Source organism: Camelus dromedarius, unplaced genomic scaffold, assembly GCF_036321535.1.
Source record: "Camelus dromedarius isolate mCamDro1 unplaced genomic scaffold, mCamDro1.pat HAP1_SCAFFOLD_31, whole genome shotgun sequence".
NCBI classification, from domain to species: Eukaryota; Metazoa; Chordata; class Mammalia; order Artiodactyla; family Camelidae; genus Camelus; species Camelus dromedarius.
In genome coordinates this window covers 951,887-963,380 of record NW_026989830.1, presented here as the reverse complement: position 1 = coordinate 963,380, position 11,494 = coordinate 951,887, and positions in this window count along the sequence as shown.

Here is an 11,494-nt window from a genome sequence, read left to right as displayed (position 1 = left end):
GCTTAGCCTCTCCCGGACTTGTTTTCTGTCCTGCAGAGATGGGGCTCGCTAGGCGGCCCTCTCCCGTAGAGGTGCTGTGGGGTGTAAATGGCGCGCGTCGGCAGCCCGAGCACAGCTGCTCATTCCTCGTAAGGGCAGGATAGCATCGCTTTTGCGGTGACAGCTTTATGACCGTCCCGTGTAGACTCTTAGTGCTCCGAAGGGATGCCTTGTGGTTTGGAGATGGGATTCTCACTTCTGTAAATACCCAAGGATTGTGTTATTGGGCCGTGCTGATTTGAATCTATTCTTTAGAAAGTACATATTGTAGATATATTTTTCAAGCATGCATGCTTTTTTCTTTTATTATTTATAGTTCTACCCTCTCATCTCTTGGTGTGACTTTTCATGGAATCCAGGAAACAGTCCTAAGCCACCTGCCTCTTCACACTTCTCCGTGGTGGTTTTCTTCCCTGACTAGAAGAGGGTTCTGCATAGGAAATTTTCTTTGTTCCCCTTTTCTTGGAGTCACTCTGTCTCCCCAACTCTCACCTGTCCATCTGTCCATTACTCTACCCACTGATTCTTCTGACTTGTTCCAAAAAGCATTTCAGGCAGCTTACAGAAGAACAGATACCAAATTAACAGGTGAGAAAATGGGGCCAAGTTCAGACAGTGAGGCTAGGAGGCGAGCCTGTGTGAGAGTTGCAGGCGTGAGACACGCGCCTCAGCCCTGTGACTTATAAGATCGACAGCAACAGTGTGCCTGAGGCTCCCAGCAGACACAGGGAAACAGGGTTTGTGGGAGATGCTCACTGGCTGTGAAATAAATAAGTGGCTTAGGAGATGCCCAGCCTTTCCAGCTACTAAGGCTTAGGAGAATATGTTGAGTTTCTTCCAAAATCAGAGTATTGCATCTTTTCTTTTTTCAGAGTTCTATGTATAGTTGGTTACATTCTATACCTGGAAATTTCTCCAAAACTGCTTCCCACGTGAGTCCCATGGCTCGGGAATGGGGTGGTTCTGCTCATTGACGGGTGTAGGCCAGAAACAGAAAATGACAGCCTCAAAGGAGCCTGGGATATGTCAGTTATGTTTTGTCAGTGCTGTAGATTTCAGAAAACGCTTTCACCGTTTCTCTCCATCTGAGGTGGCAGCGTGCTCTCTTAGCAGCATCAGGAGCTCAGGGCCACGGGATGGTGGGGGCTGACTGCACTGCTATCAAGACAGCTGTGCCAGTCACTGCAGGCGTGGTGATTTTACATAGTGCATTTCATGTTCTTTAATAGGTTTCAACAGGTAGTTAATTAACTGAGTTAATTAACATTTAAGAAATATGATGCTTTGTTGAAAAGACAGTTATAGGCAGATTATAAGTTGTGAACACTTTAAAAACGGTTTCATTACTGAAATTTTAGTAGGGAAGATTTAGTTTATCTTATTTACACCTCTCTTCAAAAGTAACAAAGTAACAAGACAGAAAAAGCAGAGGATGATTTCTGTTCTTCCTCTCGGCTTGCAGGTGCCCTCACCTCCAGTGGCATCCATCCAGACACCAGCACTGACACTGGCCGTGCTCAGAACTGCCTCAGCCCTGAAGACACAACTGACAAATAGAAGGGGGCTACGCCCTATGACAGCAGGTGCTCTCACTTTGTGGGTCCTTATGTAACTGCACGATGTTAATCAGGATCGCCCGTTCTACACTGTGTGACGCTGCTGCCGTGTCTCCTAGTTATTTATGTAAGTACTAGTGTAATTTTTTCAATGTGTGGTACTAGACATCTAAAAATGCTTTTTTCAGATGAAAAATAATGTGTATTTAATATAATAAGTCTGAAAAATGGGACAAAAGTGTCTATCCTGGTCCCACTACTCAGAGATAATAATTAACACTTTAACATCTATTTTCTGTTCTTTTCATCAGTGTGTATTACGTCTGTCATAAAAACCAGCGAGCACTCTGTGCCTGTTTACTGTGTGGAGACCTCCATTTTCCATTCGGCTTATTACATGTTTTTCTACAGTATTCTTTCTCCCCTGGCATGATTTTTAATGACCAGTATAGCATTCTGTCTTGTGGAGGCATCGTCCATTTTACTTCGGACTTAAATAAACTTTTAAATTCCAAGTATATTTAACTGAAATACTGAAAAGAGAACTGTGGTGGTACCGAAAGACCCCTACATCCCTTCCCCTTTTTTTCCTGAGAGTAAAAACTGCTGACAATGTGGTGTATATATTTCATGACCTTTATGCCTGTCATATATATATACACATACATACATGTATATGAGAAATCTATGTATATGTGTGTGTATATATGCTTTATTGAAAAATAAGGCCATACTATATGTTTTGTGCAGCTCGGTTTATTCACTGAGGTGTATATCATAGACGTCCTCCCACTCCAGACTCACCCGGTCCTTTCAGATAGAGTAGAGGGGTCTCCTGATGTGCAGTAGATTTGGTCTCTTGTGTAAGGACACCTTTGGTGGGAGAGTACTGTGGACAAGGCCTTGGACCACACCAAAACGCCTGCCCCTTAGTGCCCACAGCTCGCCTTGATTTACCGCATCATTGTCTTGATGGTGGATACTTAAGTTTTCTCCATTTTCCACTGTCAGAAAGGGTGTTTGACTGGCGTCCTTCTTGTACAAATATTCCTGTGATCTTGTATGAGTATTCCTTTAGTTAAGGTTTCTGGAAATTTAGTCCCTGGATGTGACAATTACATACATCACAGGCTCCTTTCAAGTGACTCTAGAAATTCCTTCTCCTGCGGGGAATGAAAAGATGTAGAATAACTTATGTAACCAATTCTCTATCGCTGGATATGATTTCACTTCAGCTTTTCTTCCCACCATTGTAAAAAGTGCTGTGTAAATGCTCTGATGAGTACATCTTTTTGAACTGATTTTTTTTCTAAACGAAACGATTCCTAAAATGGAGTTCAGTCTGTGTGTACACACATTTTTCAGAGTTTACATATCCATTGACACGTCGTCCTCCAAAAAGATCGCTCAGTTTGTTCTCTCAAAGATGGACACTACCTAGAATATTTTTTAAAAACATTTGCCAATATGATGAGCAAAATTGCTTTTTCATTGTTTTAGTTTGCACTTGATGACTAGTGAGGTATTGAGCATTTTTCACTCATTAGCCATCTGACTTTTAAAAGGTGAATGATCCCTTTTGTCCTTTGCACACATTTAAGTGAGGGAGCTTCTTGTTGCTTTGTGACAGCTCTTTGTATGTTATGAACATTAACCCCTTGTCTTCATTAACATGTATCACAGAGCTTTTTCTTGTCATTTCTTGCCTTTCATTTTGTTCAGTAGGTTTATTTTTGTTGTGGCCAAAAATAATCTTAAGACAGTAAATGTCTTCTTTTTGGGTTTTATCCTTGATAGTATTCTTAGAAATACTTTCTTATAATGGTATATATCTCCTCTGTAGGATTTTTTAATCTCTATGATGGAGATGATAATACTACTTGTTATAGTGAGGAGAAGTTGAAGTACTATGAGCAAAGAGTTGTATTTGCTGTTATTAGTACTTTCTAATATTTACATCACTATCTGTAATTTTTCTTGTGGTCATTATGACTGGAATAGAATTTGGTTTTTCCAGGTGATTCTCTGATTGTCCCAAGACAATTATTGAATTCATACTTTGCTCTTTGATTTGAAATCCCACCTGTAAAAAATATTTATGTACACTAGAGTCTCTTTTTGAGCTCATGGTTTATTTCTGTCAGTCTTACTTTCTTACTCCAGTGCTATATCTTACATATTGTAAAAATTTATTTAATATATGACAGTGCGATTTTTTTATTCTTTTTTCCATCCCCAATTTTCTTGTCTAGTATTATGACTTTATTATTCCTGAAGAGTTCCAAAATATTTTGCTCAAGTTAAAAAAAAAACAGATAAGAGCTGTCATGGGATTTTTAAGTAAGTTTTGAATTATCTTTAAGAGAACGTTCATCTTTACAAAACTGCTTTCCTCCATACAATATGTTGATGTCTCTGCATTCACACTTCTTACTTTACCCCTCAGTACAGTCCTGTGTTTCTCCATGTACAACATGGGCATTGTTTTTGAGTTTATTCCAGATTATTGTTGATGTTTTTGTTAATTTTGTAAGTGAGAATTTTTGCTATTATATATTTTAACTGTTAAAACTGACACCTAGGAAGGCAGATTCAATTTGTAAATAATCACTTTGTAACTTGTCATTTAAAATTGTAGGTATTAAGTACTTGTTACAGAATACTTTCTTTTCTGTTTTTAAAAATTTGTTTCCAAGATTCTCAAAATGGTCATAGCTAAGTAGTATAGGTGGGGAGACAGATGGAGAGAGGTAGTGTGGCTCATGTACAAACTGTGAGCACTTTCATGGCTGCCTTTATGCTGGAAAAGCCACTGAAGAGCCCAGGTAAGACCAGGGGTGGCTTTGTACGCACTTGAAAGCCAGCTTTCCTGTCTGTATGGAGAAGCCTGGTGAGTGAGGCAGGTATATGATCAAGGTCGAATGGAGGTTATTGGCTGCACAGAGCACTGTGTCTGTGAGAACAGGAGACCATCGCCATGGGAAATGCTTGGTGCCAGGAACAATGCAGGGAGCTGGGAAGCCTGTCTGTTAAGGATTTTCCAGCCCTGGGAGTGGGAAGATCAGACTCTCCATTCAGATCTGAGTTTGAATTCATCCTCTTTAGTTTACTGGTCCTCTGACTTTTCTCAAGTTATACATCCTCTTTGAACTCCTGTTTTCTTGTCTCTCAAAACAGGAGAATTACGGCCTGCTGCTAGAGTGTTTGATCAGGGTAAATAATTTGTGTCTATAAGATGCCATGTACAGTCACAATCTCAGTGAGAAATGGGCTGTCGCCTCTTCTTCTGCAACTCAGTGCTTGACGAGACATAGGGGAATGTCAGTCCCTAATTTGTGTGTGATGCAAGTAGGAACAAAATTAAAGTCTTGCCTTTCCCTAGTAGTATTCTTACTCCTTTGCTTCATTTACTTCTTTCCTCCTTTCCTTTCCCCTTTCCCCTCCTCCATCAAAAGATCCTGGGACTCTCTCAGAACACTAGATTCAAGTTACTTTAAAGGTTGGCTCATCCTCATGAAATGACAGTAACATAAAAAAAATCTGTACACATCCCAGAATGCATTGTATTTGATTTACACACACACACACACGTGCACACAAACACACACACAATCAGGCTACCTCCCACTTGCAGAGGGAGAAGGAACACTTTTTCTGAGTTTTCATTCACTGAGCGTGAGAACAAAGTCTCTTAGGCAGACTTTCACCAGCCTTCGTGCATGTTGTTTTTAATTGGATTTCTGCTTTTTGGCCATAGATATAGTATCCTAATAGAAGAGAGAAAGTGAAGACATAGACATTCTGCTGAGATATTGGTGTCATCATATTTGAGTTGGAAATGGCTTAAGACAGCATAGAGTCATAAATTTTTATGGGTGAGAATCCATGATGGTGTAACTTGGACAAGAACCTGGGTCTTCTGCCATCTTGTCCATGTGGGTGAAGAGGCAACTGGGTGGGGGATGGCAGGGATCTTTCTTGCTTGAGTTCCATGGTCTTGCTAGTTTTCATTGCTCAGCTGCCTTTAGTTTATGTCCAGGAGGCCTCTCATGGGAAGGTCACTCTGTCCTGATAGATTGTTTCTTATCAGCAAAAAGCTCTGGACCCACTCATATTTCCCAGAGTTTTCTGCTGACCTGCTGACACTTTATATAAATGAGACCTAAGAAACTACTGAATATAAAATCCTTATTGTTATCGTTTGCCCTCGAGTTCCATAGGAATGGGGTGCTGTCTCAGGCTGTCTAAAGCTAGATCTGAACAAAGATAGGGTGATAGGCTGTGCTGCTGGACCTCCACAGTCGAAGGGGATTTCCACCTTAGTTTTTAGAATCAGGCAGATGAGTTCAAATATTGCTTTTACCAGTAATTATCTTTGTGACTTGGGGGAGAAACTGTACTTTTTGTGTCCAATTTTCTTTGTAAATAAGTTCAGTATTTATTTTAAGGTTTCTGTTTTAGAATTGAAAGAGCTAATTCCCTCATTTATACCTAAAATAGTGATCGCGTGGTTCTATGCTGGTGCCTTGGAGGTTGATTACTCTGGGACTCGGCAGTGAGAATGGGGGTGGTGGACCCCTGGATAATAGAGCTTATATTCCAGAATATGCTTGTAAAAGACTGGATGTGCAGTGGATTTTTAGTAAATATCCACTCCTTTCCTACTCTGCTTTGATTGTGTATATATCTTTATACTAATATATGAACAATTTTTATTGCAATTTAAATATCTTTGTAGTATTTACAATATGTAGCTATAAAAAATAGGTGAAATAAAATGATTTGACTTTTATTTTCTTTTCAATAATCAAAACAAAATAAAATAGAAAAGAACAAAGTTTTGAAGGAGAAGAAATAATTTTATTTCCATGGAATCAATTCCGTATAATAGGTTTTTTGGTCGTGTTGTTAAACAGCATATAAAATTGATTGGTTGTGACATACTGGAAATGAGGAAACAGTGGAGACATACTACCTCTAATGCAGTCATTTATTTACCAAGTCCAAACTCGTTCTGCTTGCTGCATGACAGGCCAATAAATCGGGAGAGGAGCTTTTGGAGTAAGGAATAGTGACTTTATTTGAAAAGCTGGCAGACTCAGAAGATGGCATACTGATATCCAGGAGAACTCTCTTCCCCAAGTCAGAATTCAGTCTCCTTTTATACTAAAAAGTGGTGGGGGTGTGGTTGGTTGTTGCAAACTTCTTGCTGTACGAATTGATTTCCTTGGAATCCTTTGTTCTTGCAGCTGTCCATGTGGGTCAAATCATGGCACCCCTGTAAAACCTCAAAAAAACAAAGTTTATTCTTTATTTTGCAACTTGCCATCTCTACATAAGTGTAGAAGAGCTAACATCCTTAAAGATCAGAGCCCGCAGAATAGGCCCTCCTGGATATTTCAGGCTAAAGGCAACTTTCTTTTACAAAAGGTGCAGAGATAACAAGTCTTAGCCTAGAAAACAGGGTACAGGCTTAAAGACAAACGAACACATCTAACATGGAGTCAAATTTGTTCTTTTTTATTACAATTTCTTTTTCCACCTCATAGATAATTTTAGTAAGAAACATGAGCAATTTTTTTACTTTTGCTTCTTAATAACGGATAAGTGGCCCAACTAAAGTTTTGTGAACAGGGATGCTGTGCGGGCATAGGGGTCACAGCAAATTCTTGTTGGGGGTGGTCGACCCTGCAACATGTCTGATGCCCTGTGAGTGTTGGTGAGAGTCCCCCTAACCAGGGGCTCTCTTCAGGAACCACCATGTGGGCATTGACCTCTGGAGACTTCTTTTTCAGCTGTAGGAAATTTTTTTAGATGCTGTGATGAAAAAATCACTCCAGCTGGGGATAATCAGGGACTAAAGGAAGGGGAAAAGGGCTTGGAGTAGTGTAGAAGAGAAGGACAGAAGATCAGGGAGCCTGGGGGCTTGGGGGCGGGGCCTCGGGGGAGAGAGTAGCAGAGGTGGGGAGGGGCCCGGCTCCAGAACTAGCTCCTGCACCTTTCCCTGCACCCAAGCCTCACAGCTTTTAATTGGGCCCAAGACTCTTTCCTGTCTGGATGTCACCCTGGGCAGAACGTTGAGAATTGAAGGTAAGGGGTGGGCAGCACTCACCTAGGGGGTCACTGAGGACTTTGGTCAAGTCCACAGTGCCTTTTCTAGTCATGTGTCTTCACCTGTTCTTTATCTCAGGATCTGAGAAGCAGGAGCAAGGAACTCAGGGAGAGATCCAGGAAGACATCTGACTCTGTTAAGAGACGACAGTCACAGCGACACGGGGAGCGAGGACACTTGCAGCAAAGTAAAATGACTTCACAACAATTGCATCAGAGCTGCAGGTGTGAGAGAGCCTAAGCCTGTCTCAGAGTGCAGGGGACAAGAGGAAAGGAATGGTAAAATTAACACTGACAATTGAAATTTTGTTAAATAGCCTGCTAATATTAATTGTATCAAATGAATGTATGCAGGTGTATTTCTATGATCATTTATAGTTACACACAACCCCACCAGCCCCTCTTTCTCCCATCGGGGATGGGCTTTCTCAAGCACAGTGCCCCTCCTGGTTGAGTGGGCCACGCTGCGGGTCCTCGCCTGGGGCCAGGCTGCTGCAGGACACTGAGTCCCCGAGGCACGGCCTGGGAGAAATGACAGGAACATCTCTGCTCATAACTGAGAGCCTCCATTTCCCCCTGCAGTGTAAGAATGCCGGTGACTCAGTTAGAAGCATGCATCCAACCCGTCCTTCCGTGTCATCACCATCTAGAATCGGTGCCTGAATCTTCTGAATTTCTCCAGAATGTGGTTTAAAATCACCTTCGACAATTGAGTGTGTGTCCTCTTACAAGTGGAGGAATTGCTGCCGTTTCCCTGGAACTTACTCACCACTAGTCCATCTGATTTTTCTGTGCTAGGATTCAGTATGGCATGCTAAAAATTCTGCAGTCAGATCTTGAAACACTGATGAAGAGGATTATTTATTTTATTTCTTTATATGATAGTGTTTTACTTTCAAAATTCAGAGTTTTCGGTTCTTTCAAAAAATTTTTGGGGGGTTGGAGAAACAACATTGCTCTTACCATCTCTGTGACCTGTTGCTTTGTGCCTCTCACCTGTCTTCTGTCACTTGTGAGGTGGTTCCATTTGTGACCCTGTCAGGGTTGTTCATGTTATAAAACATATAGTCTGTTAAAGTACAGTCCCTTTTACTCCGAAGACATTCCACAAATACTCCTTAAATCTGGGTGTGGTTTTAAGAAGACAGAATCATTAGAACATGTACTTGCAGGTTGCTAGTGCAAAATCCCCAAATCAATAGTCTAGCTCAACATCTAAAATCTTTCTAATCTACCTTGGGTTTGTATGGATAAGTGAAGCAGTTTGCTAAGAACTCAAGACCAGGGTTAGAATACAGGCTGGTGTAGCTCAGCAGGTCCTCCCAAGCTGATGCTCTGCCAGAGGGAGGGGCCGAGGGGAGAGGGCGTGTCCTGCCCTCCCTGAGCTGACAATTTGATGGCAAAGATCTTTACCAGGTGAAGAACTGGGAGTTTCTTCTAAGAAGAGTGGGTTTGAAAAGAGTCCTAAAACCGCGGGAGTGACACAATCCCTTTTGTCTCAAGTACGTGAGAGCGGCTGTGGGGACACTTGGGAGACTCGTGAGTCCAGGTGTGCAGTGTTGGTGGCTTCCACTTGAGCGGTGGGACGGTCAGTGGGTAAAAGCGAACAGATTGAAGGCATGTTTAGATGGTAAAAATGAAAGGATGAATGCTGTCTGTGAAGGTAGGATGGAGGAAGGCCCAGGTTTCTGGGTGGATTAATGAGGTAAGTGATGGTCCTGCTGTGCTCTGAGGAGGGAAAGCTGCAGAGGGAGCTCTGGGGGAAAACTGATGAATTCAGCTGTGGGTGAAGTGAAAGGCTGTTAGATGTGTGGACTGGGAGATCTGGTGAGAGCAGGTACTGAGTAGGAGGAGGGGAGAGAGACCTTCAAATCATTTTGTCTTGTGAACATACAAATAAGTATGAGTAATGACACACAACACCTCTATATTCTGGATTAAAACCCAGTAACATTTTTCTATATTGACTGCAGAGGTTCTTAATTATTTTTTAATAGAAATAAAAAAAATAGAAACAAAATAGTGAAGTTAATGAACATCTTAGAGTTGATGTGTGTCCTTGTATGTATTTTGATACCTCATCTGTTTATAACCATAATCTACAAAAAGTTAGCTTGTTTAGCATAAGAGTTAAACAGAGGGACGTGAAACACACTGTTGGGGGTTGAGGCTGATCACCTTGGGCAAACTATGTCCCCTCTCTGTCCCTTAGTTGCTTCTTCTGTGACTGCCTCCAGGCCCCTCATCACAGCTCATTTCCTAGACTAGATGTTGGGAGGGAGGCTGCTGAAGTGGCTAAGAAGTGGTAACTGCTTGGGATACTGAAGAGAGAGACAAAAACAGATTAAAGCCGAGAAACTGAGTACAAATACCCTCAAAAAAGGAAAAAAAAATCACACAGTGTGTTGAGCCACTTAGCGTAAGGGAAACAAAATCACGTGGACCCAATTTTCTTGAGAATATGAGTATAGTGGGTGGAAGGGTGTCATCAGAAAAGTGTTGAGAAAAGGCCTTTTGGTTTCCCTTGACGTTTGCAGTAAGGATGGGAGCTGAAGCGAAAACCCACTGTTCACTGTGGAAGGTGCTCTTTTTTGCAAAACTGACCAAAGGTTGGAGACAAGTCATCAGCGGTGCCGGCAAATGAAGAGACTTCTGGATTGGGTGGGGCACTTGCTGTGACTTCCAGGTGGCCTGCTGGCTGGGGGCTGTGAGGTGGGCAGTAGGTTTGCAGGGTGACCCGGGCATAATTCCTGGCTCTGAGGCTGCTGGTCTGACTAGCAGACCTGAGCACCCGCAGACCTAATGGGGCAGCTCGGGATGTGGCCTGGGACACCTGCCATTCTGAGGGCAAGAAGAGGGCTCCCCTGAGGGGGTGTCCCTGCGGAGAGTGGAAAAGTCCTCCTGCAGGGGAAGAAGTGCCTCTGAGCATGGGGAAGGATGCACAGGCAAGACCAGCCTGAGCATGGAGGTTTTGGGAAGCCGGAAGTCATAAAGTGGCCCAAGCAGCCTTGTTCCTGCGAGATTGGAAGGAAAAGATGCTGAAAAGGCAGGCTAGGGTCAGACCGTGTTGTGGGTTATGAGTGACAGTAAAGGACTGGTCAGGCAGGCACGAGATAACCCTGTGGGCGTCCCAGCTGGGGCATCACGCCAGAGGGAGGAGCAGAGGTATGGACTTTGCCACTTATTAGCTGTGTGACTTTGAGCAATATCACCCCACCCCTCTCTATATATATCTTCATCTGTAAAGTGACACAGCTCGTGTCATCAGAAGGCTTAGTTTAGCTCTGATCCTTTTGTCCAGTCCTGTCAGTGCTGCCCTGCAAGGTTCTGCAGCAGCTGCTCTTACCCTGAGAAGGGAGGGCGTAGAGGGACATTGTAGTGCCCAAGGGCAGGAAGGGGTTGCTTTAAAAGCAGACATGTAGCCGCCTGCAGCTGCAGGCCTGCAGGCAGTTTGGTTGATGGTCCTGGAGAGGACTTTGGAGGCCATAGCATCATCTTAAAACTTGTTTTCCCTTGGGGACCGGATTTGCCTTTGCAGATTAATGTTGAAGATTTGGGCTTCTGGCAAAGCTGTTTTCAGAGATGAGTATATACATAACATATAGTATAAAATAAAATGCTTTTATTTAATCTGTGGGACTTTGTAGCTGTTTGGAGCAGTTCTGTTGGCCTGGTCTCCACGGAGGACACTAGGGGTCAGCAGAGCGTGCGGGAGGGCAGGCCGACCGCTGTGCTTCTGCGGGGGTTTCTCCCCAGCATGGAGCTCTGTTAAGTTGAATCTTCTCTGA